The sequence below is a fragment of the Pyxicephalus adspersus genome, chromosome 7 (assembly GCF_032062135.1).
Source record: "Pyxicephalus adspersus chromosome 7, UCB_Pads_2.0, whole genome shotgun sequence".
NCBI lineage: Eukaryota > Metazoa > Chordata > Amphibia > Anura > Pyxicephalidae > Pyxicephalus > Pyxicephalus adspersus.
In genome coordinates this window covers 26950052-26968614 of record NC_092864.1, presented here as the reverse complement: position 1 = coordinate 26968614, position 18563 = coordinate 26950052, and the positions used below count along the sequence as shown (strand labels likewise).

The window sequence follows — 18563 nt, the reverse complement described above, 5'->3', positions numbered from 1 at the left end:
TTATGGAGGAGGGTGATATCAAAGGATTGGGGACAGTTGGGTGCAGGGATTTTGTTTCTTCCAACATGGTGGAAGCTTGTTATTCTTCTGCACTACAAGTCATGAAATGTTTGATGCATGCACCAATATTGTGATGGTGGGGTCACAGCGTGAAAGCTTAGTGCCGATCTGCAGCTAGGTAAAGCCCAACCAACGGGGAGCCTCTTAGAGGTCTCCATAATCCAGAGATAATATGAGGGCCTTGTGTTTCAGAGAGGATAATGACAACTAATCTCCATTTATCTTCTTAGCAATATTCCTCCTGCAAGGACTTCTCGCTTCTCTGACACAATCAAACAGGTGCATAATCTGCTCGGTGATAAGATCTGCCAGGAAATCTCACCAAATCAAATTATGGCAAATTTCATCCCCCAGCTCTGGGGTGAAGCTCTGAGTCGGAATTAGTGGCTGCTTTATGACTGCAACACATAGTGCCGGGCGGAAGCCCATCTCCACGTAGGGATATAATATATATGGTTTTTTTTTGGATGTTTTGATGCGTTGCCAGTTAGATAAAATTGTTTTAATGGGACCTGTATCAGTGCTCAAAATGCACGTCAAAAGATATGTATGAAATGTGCCAAAGCTCTGAATAAGTCTGGGTCTTGGAGAAAATAGGTAACAGATAGTCCCCTCTCATCTCTGTTTGTGGCCCTAATATGGACCCCTATTTGTCATTATGACCACTGGGACGTGAAGTGAAATAGAACACAACATTTTGGGTTGTTACAGAACACAACAAAGGGGAAATCTTCCAACAGGGACTATAGTTCCAGAAAGGATTTCCCCATGCCTAAAGAGACCTTTCTATTTTCTGTTGTCTATAGAACAAGAAGTGATGTGGAATCTCCCCAATGGGGCATGGAGGTCATTGAGTTCTGTGATTTCACTGCATACTGTGAGCTTCCCATAATATACATTAAAAGTTGCAAATCGATTTGAGGAGGGAAGCTTTAGGAGAAATATAAGCAGAATGAACTTCAATTTAAAGCAGAGCTATAGTTAAACTTAAATTAAATTGCTGGCAGATTTTCCATGCATGAGCACCAGCCAATATATAATAACGCATCCCCTGCAGCCAGTCATATGCAGCCCCCAAGCGCCCAACAGCTGACTGCCAGTCTCCACTGTGATTCTGCTGGAAGATGCAGGACAAAGTCTGGAGGAAGCTGGTAGAGAACATTGGGTTCTACAAACACCTCCATATATCATCTCTGCTTATCTCTCACGCCCTTATCATGGTACATAACTTATATAGTGTTAGCACATGTGTTTACTGTGCAGGTGACCCCCCCTTACCAGCCATGCCCTCGTATGGCCTTCATGGCATAGGATAAGGAATGCAGTGCCAGTAGTCAGAAAACAGACAGATTTAATGTGATGTTTCGTTAAGAATGAGGTGCAGAGTTTAGCAGTGGTGCAGTTTGTTAAGGGGTGCAGAGGTGCATGCTGGAGGAAAAGGGGTGTAGTGGTGTAAAACGGGAGCAAAGAGGAATTATGGTATAAAGGGATGCAAAGGATAACAGTTATGGATAGGGGTGTAGCGGTGTAAAAAAGGGAACATTGGTGTCAAAGGGATGTAGAGGTATAAAGGGGGTGCAGAGGGAAACAGTGGTGGAAAAAGGGCACGAGTGAACATTGATGGAAAGGGGGTGCAGTGGTGTAAAGGGGGTGCAGAGGTGAGAAGTGGTTAAATAAAGGTGTAGTGGTGTCAAAAGAAAAAAAAGTTGGAACAGTGGTGAAAAGAAGTACAGTAGTACAAGGAGGGAGGTAGCAGTTCTGTATAGGGGTGCAGTGGTAGAGAGGGGTGCAGTAAAGGAAACAGGGTACAAAGATGGGCATTAGTGAATTGCAGTGATGTAAAGGGGGTGAAGAAGTGAACAGTGGAAGAAGCAATGGTAGAACTGGGGTACAGAGGTATAAACGGGGTGCATATAGTGGTTGCGGAATTGAAGGCTAGTGGTGTTAGGGTGTGCAGAGTTGTGCAGTGGTAATACAGGGGTTCAATGTAAAAGTAAAAGGGGTGCAATGGATACTAGTTGCAGAATTAAAGGGGTAGTGTTGTAATGGGGGGCAGAGGTGTACAGTACGAGAATAGGAATTCAGTGGAGGGGAAGGGGTTTGGAGGTAAGCAGTGGTGGAATAAAGGTGTGGTTATGTGAAAAGGGAGCAAAGAGGAGTAGAGGTACAGTGAAGGTGATGCAAAGGATATCAGTTGTGGAATTGGGGGTAGCGGTGTAAAAAAAAGCCTTCTATGAGCAAGCCCATTGGAGGGGCAAAATGTATCACAGGGATGTGCCATGTGCTGATCTGGAGGTCATGGAAATGATGCAATGCAATGATTGGCACTGATAATAAAGATTTTGGAAGATTTTGATTTTATTTTAATATGTGGCCATTGCTTTCTATGTTGGAGAAGGGGTGCAGAGGTATTCAGCTGTGGATAATAGGTTCAGAAGTGAGCAGCTGGTGAGGGGTGAAGAGTAGAGCAGTGGTGTAATGGGGTGCGGAGCTGTGTAGTAGACAAGAAGTGCATGGGGTAAGAATTTGTGAACAAGGGGTACAGAAGTGAACAGTTGGTGAGGTGGGTAGAAGTTTGGGGTGTACAAGGTGATGTGTGTACACGGTGGGTGTACAAGGTGGTGATGTGTGGTGGGTAAAAGAGCAGAGACAGGTGATTGAGGGGTGCAGTTGGGTATATCATTATATTTATTATTGTTTTATTAATTTTAATTATTCTTTTTATTGTTTTTATGATACTTTTTCTTTTATAAAATAATGTTTTTTCTACCTTGTCAAAAGTTTTCACTGGGCCCATGGAACTGTAGCCACTGCCAGATCAAATGACCAAAGTTCTGCGTACAGCTGGTACAATGCCTTGTAGGATGAGGACTCCCCATCCATGTCGTTTTTCCACCCATCAGTAAATGGAGCCGTGCTAATAATTAACCCAAGACAAATCGTGGGTCATTGTCTTAGTCCTCCGGCCTGGGGGGCTTTACAGTGATGTGGCCCTGATGTGACATTCACACAAAAAACAAAATCTCCTTCCAGAGGCTCCGAGTAATGAAATATATAATCAGCAATATTATTGCACAGCTATAAACCATGGAGTGTAGGACTTGCCTGAGGAGAGGGGATGTGTTTTGTAACCCTGTGCTAGGATGACAACACTACTCCTCTATCTATACACGGTAAGGTATACGAGTGCTCACCCCAGGACTAGAGTACAGAAAACCTCCCCTTCTCCACTTTGCATAATATAAATTAGAGGTGTTCTGTAATGATACTAGCAGGATCACCAAGTAAAGATAAACGAAACATCCTTAAAAAAAAAACAAATGCAGTGACCCCATTCAAGAACTGGTAAGCTGCAAATATTATGACATATTTGTTTGAGGGTTTGGATACAGTTTAAAGGGATACTTAAAGCAGAACTCAAGTTGTTTTTTTTTTAATGAAGATTTCGTTGTAGTACTCACCTCCTTTCGGGTTCCATCCTGCACTCTCAGGTTCAGCAAATATCATTAAGCCCAACTCCTATGAGCCCAGGCTGCCATAGACACACCCCTTGGGGTGTGGCTCGTCATCACTGGGCTCACAGTATAGAACTATAGAAGGCTTCCTGCAGTACTGAAAGCTGCCATGAGGGGGGTAGAGGAAGAAGATCCAAAGACATCATGTGACTGGAGGAATTTAAAGTGGTCCTGCCACCAACCTAATTTTAGAGTTTAATACTTTAGAGTTTTTATTTTACTTTTCTTTTAGTATCCATCCTTCACTTACTCATAAACAGGACCAGAATAGATGAAAGGAAACCCCACAACCCTGTAGAAAAAATTAATAGCTCACAATAGCCCCCAAACCACCCAAATCTCCACTCTCCACTCTTCCATTTGACTCCAATACATGAAACTAAAATAGCAAAATTTTCCCCAATTTCTTCCAAAGTTGCTTTGGCTGGACTCCTTAAGCAAGCACACAAAATGTTGTGTGTCATACTGCTGGGTGTGCCCCCACCCATGGCTTGTTTTAGGGTAGAGTAAACTGGGCAATTTCCCAATTCCCCCACCTTGCTCAGAGCCCCGATTATCAGAATGGTAGGTTGTGCAGGGAGTTGGAATGTTTTCAATTTTGGGCCCCCAATTCATATTTGCCCACGGCCCCATTTTATCTAAAACCATCCCTACCCCCACCCACTAATCCAGTGTCCCCCCCCATTGCATGGCCCTGACATGTCCTCCTCACCCCTCCGAAGTGTGGATATGCCATCACACAGGGGAACCATTAAAGTGTCAAGGCCCATTTCGTACGGCGGGGAGCACGTTGCCTCCCTCTGAGGCCTCAGTGGCTGTTTACCTCTGCGGATAATGGAACGTTTTCATGCAAACAACATTCATCTTCTATTTCTGACAGATGTCATATGACAGATTAACATAAATTGTATTCTGGGTTTTCAGGTTCCATTGAAGAGCGTCACCCGGCACCTCTAGGGGGGCAGATTCCCAGCAAGATGTAAAGAGCCTGACAATTTATAGCAGACACACAAGACCCCCGGAGAATAGGAGAAGCACCCCGCAGCTCCACCTTATATACAGCCTGATATTTATATCATTCACCCACAATGTGCATTCCCCAGCCCGTAGGGAATCCTTTGTATCATTCCAATTCACTTTAAAAAACACAAATAGAAACAATGTAACAAAATTTTAGCAGTTGCGTTATAATTGATTATTCAATTATTCTTCTAGTTTTATTTTGCTTTTCTTTAAAGTAAAAACTCAAACATGGAAGTAAATATTTTGCTTTTTCTTGTTGTTGTCTTTAATATTTGTTGGGATTCTTTTATCCTTAGATGCTCTGTATTTATACACATTTTATAAATTTAAATATATACATATTTGGTTCTGTGCAAATTGCAATATGGAAGCTCTGATATGGTACCACGTATCTAAAATCTTGTAGCGAAAACATGGGCCTTTAAACGGGAACAATCATGAAAAAAGTGGCACTTACCTACTTACAGCAGCGGTTGCCAATCGGTGGGCCGTGGGAAAATTTTGGTGGGCCATGGCTCTGGCCGAGTGGCCGCTCTGGCCCGAGTGGGGTCAGAGCCGCAGCCCATGTCCCCCGTACAGATCGCCAGGCTCAGGGAAGTGGGAAGTGTGTGATACTTCCCCCACCTCTTAGATTGTAAGCTCTTCTGGGAAGGGTCCTCTCCTCCTGTATCACTGTCTGTATCTGTCTGTTATTTGCAACCCATATTTAATGTACAGCGCTGCGTAATATGTTTGCGCTATATAAATACTGTTTAATAATAATAATACAGATGGAAAGCTATTGATCCCCTTGTGATCCTAGTCCTGGCGCAGGCTGGATACCAGGCACCACCATCTTTTTCTGCCTTCTTTCTGGTTCTTCTTCAATGTCACCCAATCTTGCATTGCATATATGTAAAATCGGGTGAACGCTTCTGGAAAATGTAAAAAAAAAGTGCTAATCTCACTGTGAGCAGAAAGGGAGGGGTCTCCCCTAAATCGTTACAATATTAAAAAATTAAAAACAAATTTTCACCTTGTATAAAAGTGTAATTGTGATGATAGGTCCACTTTAAAGGTACTATCCTAGTAGGTAATATAGAAGGTAATATGAAAAGACTTTATTATTCACACATAAAATAAAAAAAACAACTAAAGCTCTTTTCTATTGGTGATATATTTGATGGCATCATAATAAATCATCTTTGTCCAGTGAAACATTTTTCAGCTCTTTACACATCCCTATTTAATGTACAGCACTGCGTAACATGTTGGCGCTATATAAATCCTGTTTATTAATAATAATAATAATAATAATAATAATGTGAGCCTCTATGCGTTTCGCAGAAGATTGCTTCTTTAGGAGAAACATGTTTTTTACAGTCTTTAATATACCAGAGTGGTAAATCAGTACCATCAGGACCATTTGGCCACAAATATAGAAACATCATCAGTGTTTTTCAAGGAACGTGAGGGCACGTCTCAAGTTGAAATATGTTTCATTGGAGCAACAGGTTTTACTACTATGCCTTCAAACATGTCCCTTCTATTGTGTTCTACTTCAGTGTAAGGATTAGGATAAAAGCAATAAAAGAGGGATCTATTAATATTATTATTATTATTATTATTATTAATAATAATAAAATAATATTAATAATAATAAACAGTATTCATATAGCGCCAACCCATTACACGGCGCTGTACATTAAATAGGGGTTTCAAATGATAGACAGATACAGACAGTGACACAGGAGGAGGGGAGGACCCTGCCCCGAAGAACTTACAATCTAAGAGGTGGGGGAAGTATCACACAATAGGAGGGGGGATATGGAGTGGTGGGTGAGTAGTGAGGGTTTTAGGAGGTAGAAGAAGGGGATTAGGTGAGTTTGAAAATATGGGTTTGAGTGCTTTTTTAATTTTGCAGTTTTTTAAGAGCGTTGGGGCAGCTCTAGAAAAGAAGAATGCTAAAAGAATAGGAGGTGCAGCTGGAGACATTATTAGTGTTTTTGTAGTATAAAGTTGATAAGAAGGGAATCCAGGGACATTATCAGGGGCAAGCAATGCTTTAGAGATAGGAGGTGAAGCTGGGGACATTTTCATGGTTTTTGTAATATTAAGGGCATAGGAGGGGAGTTCAGGGACATTATTGGGGTAGGCGATTATATAAAGGGTTTAGGAGGGTAATCCAGGACCCATATCATTGGTAAGAGGTGCTATAAATGGGGTAAAAGAGAGTCCATGGACATTACTAGGGGTAACTGATAATAAGCACAAAGATACATAAGTCTCTCTTTTGCATTTCCTCTATTCTCATATTTGATAAGTATTTAATTGACTTGTAAAACAAAAACTGTTAACAAATAAAAAATGATCTACAATGAAATATATAAAAAGAGATACAGATAGAGAGAAAAGTTAGGAGCTATTACAGTTAAGAATCCGTACTTCGCTCCCCATCACCAAATGACATCAGAGGTAACCCGGATCATTAAAAACAGGACAATGAATATTTATGAGAACATATTTAATTTCCGGTGTTCACATTTTACATCAGTAAATAAAATAAATAAAAAAAATATTATTCTACAATAAACTGATGGAATCCGGCCCTTTGAGTTCAGTACATTATCCTTCATCAGAATGTGTCTGTAGTGCACTGATATTGATGGCCCCTGTGCAGGCTGGTGATGGCTGGGGGGTTATGACAGGAGCCACAATGGCATTGTCTGATATAGAGGGGGGGTGCACAGAGACCACCACAATGGGCCCTTTTATCATCATATAATCCCATTTGTGATAAGAAGAATTCCTGGGGATTAATTTAAATTCTTTACATTAGCAGTGGTTTGGCTCCCTAAATGAGATGAAAACACTCTTATCAGATTAATAGTCACATTAGGCTATTACATTCTTATCTGCTGGAAATTATTCTTATGACAGCCATCCCTCCTCCTCCCCCCTCTTCTCTATGGAGTGGGGTAATTCCTGATTAAGATCTCCTCTTTGCCGTACAATAAGCCTTATTATTGGATCTGCCATGAATTGATAAGTCCCTGGCGCTATAGGAGCGGGCAGCTGCCACTATGAAGAATGACCTTCAGATCCCTATCATTGTGTCAATGGCACAGGAGCTTCACTGCCAGCTAGCTAGAGACTCAGCTCCCATGGTGCAAACTTCCTCCAGCATTATAATAAAGAGACCCTGTCACCAACTTTTGGGTAAAAGAACATAAGAACAGTATGCTTGTGTGTGTTTTTTTCCATAAATGTATTTACTTGCAATGTACCTTTGCTAGAAAATATGACCACTCCAGAAAAAAAGTCAGGTTCCAGCACAAATTTGTTTTAAACTGCTGCAACAGATGTAGATGGGCACCATGTGCTACTTCTCAGCATGGTGACCAGTTAGTCTATTGGAGTAAATAGTTCTTGATTGGTACTTTTGCATATTTGTGGTGCAACAAGCAATGCAATGATTGCTCAATCAAGGTAAAGTGATCATAAAATTTTTAAAAAAGTGATGATCTATGAGTATATGATTGCCACATCATCATAAATTTACTACAGGGTGCCACTTGAGTGACAGCTCTGAATCTGCCGGGCTGCTGATGTCACATCTAACAGGGTGGCTCCCACGGCTCATCCACAAGGGAGGATTTTACAGATAATTCACATTTATAAAACATGTTATGATGTATGTACTTAAACTATAATCCTAAGGGAAAATTGTGGAAAATGGTGCAGAGACAGGTTCTCTTCTTATCAGTCTGAACAAAATGTAATTTGAGGATTTTAATGGTCTCATCAAAACTCAAGTGTTCGCTGGAGTCTGGAGAGGTCTTTTCTGGGTTACAAGCATGTCTGCGCGCATTTCCCAGGTCTGTGCACCCAATGTGCCCAATATGAAAGACTCCCATCATCTCTGCCATGGCGTTGTTGGTTCTGTTTACCCAATGTGCCCAATATGACCACCATCTCTGCCATGGGGTTGTTGGTTCTGTTTACCCAATGTGCCCAAAATGAGAGACTCCCACCATCTCTGCCATGGGGTTGTTGGTTCTGTACACCCAATGTGCCCAATATGAAAGACTCCCACCAACTCTGCCATGGGGTTGTTGGGTCTGTGTACCCAATGGGCCCAATATAAGAGGCTCCCACCATCTCTGCCATGGGGTTGTTGGGTCTGTGTACCCACTCTGCCATGGGGTTGTTGGGTCTGTGTACCCAATGGGCCCAATATAAGAGGCTCCCACCATCTCTGCCATGGGGTTGTTGGGTCTGTGTACCCAATGTGCCCAATATGAAAGACTCCCATCATCTCTGTCATGGGGTTGTTGGGTCTGTGCACCTACTGTGTCCAATATGAAAGGATCCCACCATCTCTGCCTTGGGATTGTTGGGTTTGTACACCTGCTGTGCCCAATATGAGAGGTTCCCATCATATCTGCTATGGGGTTTCTGGGTCTGTACAGACACTGTGCCCAATATGAAAGGCTCCCACCAACTCTGCCATGGGGTTGTTGGGCCTGTGCACCCACTGTGTGCAATATGAAAGGCCCCCACCATCTCTGCCATGGGGTTGTTGGGCCTGTGCACCCACTGTGTGCAATATGAAAGGCCCCCACCATCTCTGCCATGGGGTTGTTGGGTCTGTACACCTGCTGTGCCCAATATGAGAGGCTCCCATCATATCTTTTGGAGTTTCTGTGTTTGTACACATGCTGTGCCCAATTTGAAAGGCTCACATCATCTATGCCATGGAGATCCTAGGTCTGTGCACCTGCTGTGCCCAATATGAAAGGTCCTTGCCATCTCTGCCCAGGGGTTTCTGGGTCTGTACACCCCAATGTGCCCATTACGAGGGGTTCCCTTCGTTCTTGTGCTGAATCCCTGGGTCTGCACACCTGTCTGTACCCTCTTATTAAGATTTCCCACCATTCCTGCTGGCTTTTTTTTCATTATGAAGAATGTAACATGAAAAGCTGAGACACACAAAGATGCACGGACTTCCCAGGTTCCTAGGTCTGCTTCACAAAACCTCCAACAGAGCTGGTGCAGTGATGGTGGAAATGTTGGGGGTTTATATTGCCCATTGCTGAGTATTTCTTGATCATAGATTTATTTGGACTGAAAACATTTTCCCTTTTTTGTCCCTTAATGGGGAATTCTGTGAAAGCTGTATATACTTTTTATGTCCAAACCCAGCCTTGGCAGAAACGGTTGGATGATGTTGGGTGTCAGCCAATGCAAAAAGCAGATCTGAATCCATGGGGGGGGGGGGGGTATTTTGGGTGATGGGGGTGTATAGCAGCTGCAGCTACTATGTAACTTTTCAGTTCCTGCAGAGAAATTGCAACAGACAGACTTGGGTTTAGGAAACACACCTTTGCAATCTGTTCATTTTCATTAAAGCCATCCTTGTGATGAAGTGATAAAAGAAGATGAATTATAAATCTGGAGTTATTTTTGGCTGGTTCCAGTTATGCAGTGAAATCATTTTTCTTGTTTTGTTTTTTTATCAGCACAAGATTGAAGAACAGAAGTCCATGTCACAGGGAGCGACCACATTTCCTGCACATGGCAGCACCATTTCTATTATCTAGCTTGATAACATTATTATTACACAATTTTCATGGTGGAGAGAGTGGTTGGTGTTGACGGGACAATCCATGGGCAATGGAGGAAACGGCCACAAGCTTGGCGAACATCTACAGGTGGCCTGCGGTGGGTATTAGTCATCCCGGTCCGGCATTACGTCATTCAACTTTACCCGTCTAAATAAACAGAAATTTGTTCCTACACTTTGTGCCAAGGGAGTGCCACCTCCAGACATCGCTCCAGGCTGCGTACCTGATATTTGTGTTGAAATGCACCCCAGAAACCAACCAGACGACAACGATGGATGTCAATGTTTGTCACTTGATCGCTTCATGTCTTAAAGGGAAAGTACACCTGTAAAAGAGATTAAATGAGAAAAACAAATCAACAAATCATTTGGAAAGGATAATAAGACATACAGATAGATAAGAACACGCATGCTATTACTGGTGATAGTGACATCTAAATTCAGCAAACAGCTGAATACACAATGGGATAAATACAGTATATGGGAACTGTTTTTGCTGCCAAAGGATTTCTATTTCTGCCTGTTTAGTCCTGCGATTTGCACAGCTCTGCCACCCAGCACAGTTCTGTTTGGAATGCAGAAGACACAATAGTCAGTAACAATAACAAGTCTGGTCCCACCCCTAGTCTGTGATTGGACGGTTAAAGGTAAAGCAAGAGACTGGTGATCTCATCTCTCTGTCCCTTTCTCTCTCCTATGAGAATGCTTCTTGCTGTCACATGAGCATTGCAACACACCTGATTGGTTCTTGTGCTGCAGCTACCTGTCTGAGATCTGCTGTACACTCATCTCTTGCTTGTATTTTAGAAATATCATAATTAAGACAATTTTTGCCCTTTTATTCCACCTGGGGATTAGATAAAAAAAGGGTTCTGGTGTCCCCTGGAATCTCTATATTAAATACAAATGATGGAGAAGAGAACTTTTTTTAAAGCACACATTGCTACTGATGCAACTCCCCCACCCCCACCCCGAATCTCAAAAGAGCCAATATAATGCACAGGGTGGGCTCACCCCATTACTTCTCCCCTGTGCTGAGCCATGTAGTCACTTGGCATCTGCTGGGCACTTGGTGGCCACAAGAAGCAGCTTCACCTGTCAGCTTCTCCAGATGTGAGAATCTTAGGATCCACAAATTCCATTTAATATGATTAAACTAGAAGTGGTGACAACACTCTGTCCATGAACTGTGCTCTTGTGTGGTCACCTTGTTATATGGACTTCCAATAGAGACAACTCACCTTACACAGGCACAGTCCACTGGTATCACCATCAGTACTTCCACGCTGCAAAAATGTCAACACTGCACATGCAGAGGCTGCAAGAGATCAGCAGCACTGATGGAACAACAAATGAAAAATGTATTTTAAGAATATCAAACTGCTTACACACAAACTACGGGGTGTATTTATAGAGCAGTGAATCTGAGATTCAATAAACCTTGTCTGATTGTGCATCAATCACTAAAACACATGGACCGGGTCAATTTTTGTTAAGTGAATGTCAGATTCACTGCTTTATACACAGACCTATAAAAGTCATGGAGTCATATTTAAGTAAAATGAAAATCCTTTTTTTATAATTGCATCTGCAGAATGAATGAATTTCCGAGATTCGCCCTGAGGATTCCTACACTGCGCTGATATAGTTTTGTTCTCCTCCATTGTGCGTTATGTTGTCATTTATGGTAACCGGTTGCTTTAACATTCCCCACTGACATGTTTACAATCCATATGATAAACTGCTTCTGCCTTGATAAATAACAAAGTTGCAACATGAGGAAGTAGATAGGAGAGGAGCACTCTGCCTTTCCCGGGGGAAGGTGTCGCAATAGATGCGTTGCTGGGTCAGGCTGGACCTGGACTGGTTAAGCTGCAGTGGAGGTGTCACATGAGGTGACGGTTTGGTTGGGGGACATTTGAGGTATCTTGACAAGCAGCGGTGACAATTTGGGGCATGCATGGGTGCCCTGTAGGTACTGCAAGGAACAACTCGCCTTCGCAGCTCAGCTCCGAATTATTACCTTATAAAATAACAGCAGAGCCTGCGAGTGCGATTTTACGAGCTCAGAGCAAATAAAAGTTTAAAGACGCGTCTCGCTGCACTGGTTACGCTGGCCATAAAAATAATTGTCTCCCACTGGCCCTGTCATAAAGTCTGACATGAATAGGGTCTGCGCCCCGCTATTCAGCTCCGTAAGTGCTCTTTACCAGGGCGCTCAGCGCCTCCAGGGCAGCAAGACCTCATGGCGGCGGCGATGGGCAGAGGCGGCAAGTTTTTTGTGGCTTCCAGTAAGTGAGACGCCGTCCGGTCGCTGCTTGTGACACACAAGCTGATAACACGTTCCCGTAAAGATCAAGACATGAAAGGCGCCAAGGCCGTGATGTGAAATCTCCAACATTTTACAGAAAGAAAAAGGAATTCAACTTTAAAAAAACTTCTGAACACAACCAGTAAATAATTATGAGGCTACATGATCATGTGATCTCCAGAAATGCGCAACCAGAAGAAATTTGTGGCTGCGCCTGCCCCAAAGGTGTGATATTATTGTGCCCATACATACAGGTGTGCTTTCACTGTACCCACCCCAGAGAAGTACTAATATTGTGCCCATCCCCACAGGTGTGCTGCCATTATGCCCACCCCCACAGGTGTACTAACATTGTGCCTACCCACACAGGGGTGCTACCATTGTGCCCATCCCCACAGGTGTACTAATATTATGCCCACCCCCACAGGTGCGCTGCCATTATGTGCAACCCCAGAGATGTGCCAGTATTGTGCCTACCCACACAGGTGTCCCACTGTGCCCTGCCTTCAACACAAGCAGTAGTGGAGTGGTCACCAAAAGGTTCAATTTTTAGATAATTCTTTAGCAAGAATATTTCCATTGCAAAATGATGACATTTAGGAAATTTTGATGTTGATTTTTTTTTTTGATGGCACAATTTAAATGAATGGTCTTACATGAAATCCACAGCCTAATAAATGTCAACTTGCAATTAATAAATGCACCACAACTGATCTAAAAATTTGACCTGCATTTTTGTTCATGCTTTTGGGTTCCCAACCTTCCCCCAACACCTGACCAGGCCAGAATATTGCAGGTCTGGGGGTACTGGGATACCTGGCATTTCCTGGCACCACACGCTGTACTCCTCTGCAGAAGGAACGCCACACTCCCTGGCGCTGGATCAAATTGGAGGATTGAAGCAGGAAAATGTTCCATTCTTTGTTAAGTCTCCCCGCAATATATTGTACCATCCCTGAATGGCTGGTGATCTGAGGTAGGACATGGGAAGAAAAGTTCATTTAGAATAGGTTTATTTTTTTAATTCAGCACAATAAAAAGTGTTGCTACTATATCAGCGTGGTATCACTGGGATGTGCCAAGGTTGGAGCATGTGGGGGAAATATACAGTCTAGGAGGAAATTTACAATTTAGACGGAACAATAATATATAGGAATAATCAGAATTATATGTAATACAGTATATGTTGCTGCTGTTAATTTAACTTGGCTCTGCTGCAAAATTGATGTTGTAATTGCTTTTAATAATTGTAAATAAAGTATTGTTTTTTTTATTTTTTTAAACTTTTTTTGGGGGGATTTTTCCATTTTTAAATAAACAATATACAAAAACGAACCAGATAAACATAGACAAACATCAGGGAGCACATTAAACAGTACAATAAGAGTCCTTGGTTGCAGTCCTTGAGTCGATGATGGCATGGGAAAGGGAAAGAATATGGGTTTGGAAAAAAATTGCATGTGTATTTTTCCTGAGAAAGGAAAATATGAGTAAGGCAATACGGCTGTTTGAACAATACTAAAGCGCAAGAACAAAGCATTGACATATAACAAGCATTTCAGGACCAGGTGGGGTCCAGGTGACACATAAACTCTGGTTTTCCCACATAGTTATACATTTGTCAGTGGAACCTCGGGCACTAGCCTTATGGTTATCATCAGGATATCATTCACCTTGAGTAGCCACAATCCAACAGTAGGTGAGGCGGTGGATTTCCAGAATATTGAGATACAGGAATTGTCCGCACTAATGAGGTATCTGATGGTGAAACCATTATGGGCCTTTACTGACATAGTGTTATAATGTTATATAAATTATTATTTTTTTTATTAATATTGGTGCAAATTAGAGATTTGGCTTGTCCATAAATTGCTGTTTTTTGGCGGTAATATGCAGATGATCATAGCACACATTGTGCTGCCCATGTGCACTTTAGAGTACTTTAAATAGGCAACAGACAGTTAAGTTTTATTTCACAAGGGACTTGTCCTTGATGCCTGGACGCCTCAATAAAAATCCTACCTGATCCCAAATGTTAATTGCAGAACTGTAGTTCTGTTTTATTACAGAATGCAAGAGATTGTCCACCCTAGAATGCACATGTTAACACATGCTGAGATGTATTATGCATGCTGCAATGTGTATATGTATTTATTTTAGCTGTTTTATTTTATGCACAGCATTATGAGATTTCAAAAAGTATTAGAGTGCACTGAGAAAATTCCTAGCAAATCTGTTAGCATAGGACAAACATCTTTTGCATTAAAACTGCATTGGGTAATGCGACTCACAAGCTCTGCCATGACTAAGAAGAAAATGAAAATAAAAATAAAAGTGTAACTAGAATAAAATGAAAAGAGAAGGAGAGTGGAAATCTACCGACTGTACAAACACCTACAAGTATTTTTGGTATCCTAAAAACCCTTCTCAGGGCAAAGAAAAGCATTTCATTTATCGTAGTTTGGCATTATCTTGACTTTGCACTGTACCATCTTACGTTGTAATAAAATGTAACAGGGCCTTTGCTATAGTCTAGGAAAGTGGCCCTTGGACCGGGTACACTGCTCGCTCCCCACTGACACTGAGCTGTCAGTTACTGGTAAAGATGTCACCATTCAGGTCCAAGGAGAGATGATTGACAGCTGTGCCCTCCGATGGGTAAATCCCAATGTGGGGCCGGGACCTGAAACCCTCTGTTATCTGTGACCTTCAGGCAGAATTATACAGAACTCAATAGAAGATCACATAGATAACCAACCAGGATCAAACCTGACCACAGGGCCCCTCTGTCCCTAATTACAAGGCAGGTCGGGACCCCATAGTAGAGGTCACCACTCTCCTGCACTATGAAGGGTCGGTGTGATATTATTGAGCCATCAAAGACCTTTCAATGTCTTATTTATCGAGTTGCATTCTTGAAATTTCTTAAAACGTAACAATCTACTTAGCCAATAGCTTAGCTTAGTCAATCTAATTAAAGTTTTGGGAGGGGATTGGGTAGTTTAGCTTAATTTCATTCTCGTTCTTTGTATTTTTACCTATTTTTTGTTTTGTATTTGTAATCATTTTTATCACAAAGTAAAATAACAAGACCACAGGAACAGGTTCAGGACAAGAGCTTCCACAGCCTTCAGGACCCATTTACAGCCCAATGCAGCACTAAAGCTGAAGTTTAACTTGAAACCTTCATTGCATACTTTCTTTTAGTTCCAGTGATGGGACTACTGAGCTTCTGTCTGTATCCACTGATCACAAAGTCTAAAATGGAATGTGATGGAAAGGTTTTATTATGGAATGTCAATATAATGTTGATGGGGGATGAGGGAACGCAAAATACAAGCAAGGTAACCTTCATCATTACATTCTATGTGTCCCCACTGATGTCCTGGAATGTTTTGGATGATTTTCTTCCCTTGTGATTCCTCCTTTTATAGAGACCAAGGTGTGTACAGGAGGCCGCATCCAACATCCTGCACAGGAGGCAACTTATCAGATTCCGGCCCGTTTACAGCCCCATTAACCTTTGTTTATTCACTCTGCTACGTCAGCCCAACACATTCCTCCTTCCTCCTTCTCAGTTGGGAAATTTGTTGTTTTCTTCTTTATGAGTTTTTATTACAAAAATTTGTTTGAAGGTTCAGATGCAAAAACTGATTTGTTTATTGTTAGCGAGGAAGCTGCAAGTCTGGGCCAAACAAATGCAGAACAGGAGTGGGGATATCAGCTTATTGTAAGGGGTCACAAAGACCCTCTATGGGGGGGATTCAATGTGATGAGGATGAAATGATGATGATGAAGATGATAATGACAATGATGAGGAGGAGGAGGATTATGATGAGGATGATGGAGATGACGATAATAAAGATGACAATGATGATGATGATGGTGATGACAATTATGATGATGAGGCTGAGGGTAATGATGAGGATACCGATACTGATGATGAAGTTGATGACAATGATGATCATGAAAAGGAGGATGCTGATGGCAAATATGAGGATGATGGTGATAACAATGATGATGAGAAGGCTGAGGGTAATGATGAGGATGATGATGAGGAGGAGAAGGAGGTTGTCTTCATACATATATGTGATACAAATTCATCACAAATACCCCAGCAGTAAGTCCTCCTATTCTGTCCACCAGTATATTGCGGTAATGCATGTCTACTTGAAGAAACAAATACAATACATATGTAAGGTGCGCTGGGTTCCCATTCATTCTCAATGGCACTGAAGCCACCCCACCAGCGGGCTGCAATGCAACATACAGCAACACACTGCCATTACAAAATGTAACAATACCAGTGCAGGATTAGCAGGTGACACAACAATGTTACAGAGGGGATGAAAATATGAATAATTGACAGATTTCATCATTAATTATTAGAGAACACATGCTTTTTCTTCTTGGAGAATGTTTTTTAATGGGAGCCTGTTGCTGAGGTGCATAGTGGTACCTGATTCAATTGGCTGGTGGTTGTAAGGGGCGGTCTTGCCCTCAGTCAATGAGAATGTTGCCCATTGTCCACATTAGCAACCAGCTCTAGAACTGCCATTAATAGTTTTACTTATAATCTCATAAAACACATTGGGCTACCAAAGAAAGTATCCATAACTCTTATCACAGAATTATTGCACACAAATATTTATAAGAATTATAACATTTTAGTAAAAATAGATTTTTAAAATATATTTTTCCTATGATATTTTTTAAAAAATACGTCACTGATGTCAGAGAAACCCTAAAATATATAATTTGTATATCACTCTCTGAGCTCACCCCATTTCCTGGACCCCCTTCCTGCCCATTAGCTGCAGCCCCGCCCACAGTGAGGGTGATTTCTGCTTGCAGCCAGTGTGCAGCAATTCGGTATAATCACCAATTTCGGTAGCTTGGTTGATCTCATGGCCTTTGAGGGAAAACCTAAAAGAGCTAAAAGAAGTTTTTATAAAGCGTCTGGCAGTTGTGCTTTAAGGCTGTGGTCTTGTCCTGGTTTTCTCTCCCTGATTTACATCAGGCAGCCAATTCACTGACTGTCTATTTATGTGGCATCCCGTTGCAGCGTCTCTATTCATCCAACCAGGAAATTCACCCTGGCGAGCTGTTAGGAAAACAAAAGCCCTGAATAACATTGGCATGTTTGCGGCTTTTGAAGGACACTCCTTCATTTTTACCCGCTGAGATACCCGTTCTTCTCTGCAAGGAAAACATTCTGGGCCTGTTGTTGAGGACAGTAACTGAGCCCTTGTTGTGCCAGGCTGTCATTTTGCGCTGGGCATCTGCCAAGCGGCCTCTTTCTGCTCACTTACTTTTGGAATATCAAACACAACACACAGGTCAGATGATTGTATGCATTTACTGCGACCAGAGAGGAAAACTTTCCCTGCACTTGGCTCTGCTCTCTATAAATGAAGTTTATTCCATGGTGGGCATTTTTTGCTTTGCGATGCTGCTGCATTTGTGCTTTGCAAATTTGTGATCAGGCAGAGCTTTATTGCAGACATGGATGCCCATTCAGCAATAAAACATACTCACCTGCCTGAACTGTGCAAGCACAGGGTGCCAGATTACCCAGCGCATCCCAGGCTTCCCTCTGAGCTGCCAGTGCTGAACAAACTCCTGCATTACTGCATGGGAGCTATGGCATTCCCAGACCTCCTCTTGATAAGCACCATGTGCTGCAGTAAGTGTGCCAAATGCAATCAATGTGTCACATCTACAATTCCCTGTTCTATTACATTTTATTACTTTTAATATAACATTTTAATAGAACAACAGTTCTATTCTATTACCCTTCTGCCATTTATTGATGGGGGTGCAACAGATTCACACTATCAGTAATGGGGCTGACATATTAACACTTGCATTAAGATATACATCATGAAGAATCTAAATGCGGTTTATCGATGTGTGTTGATTGGAATTTTGATGCATTTCTATTGATTTCAAGAGAAAAAAATGCACAGAGGTGAACTATTTCCCTGTTTGGTGGCATTTTTATTGGATTTACCATGGAAAAGCTGCATAATGTGAAAATGCACCACAG

At 42.0% G+C, this 18563-nt stretch overlaps 1 long non-coding RNA gene across 1 annotated transcript in view; it reads left to right on the top strand.

The window, feature by feature from the left end:
• LOC140335362 (uncharacterized) overlaps positions 1-13724 on the top strand; it is a 63431-nt gene extending 49707 nt beyond the window's left edge. The window contains exon 3 of the long non-coding RNA XR_011921687.1: positions 10100-13724. This is a non-coding gene — a long non-coding RNA (uncharacterized lncRNA). The remainder of the gene's footprint in view (positions 1-10099) is intronic.
• The last annotated feature ends 4839 nt before the right edge of the window (positions 13725-18563 follow it).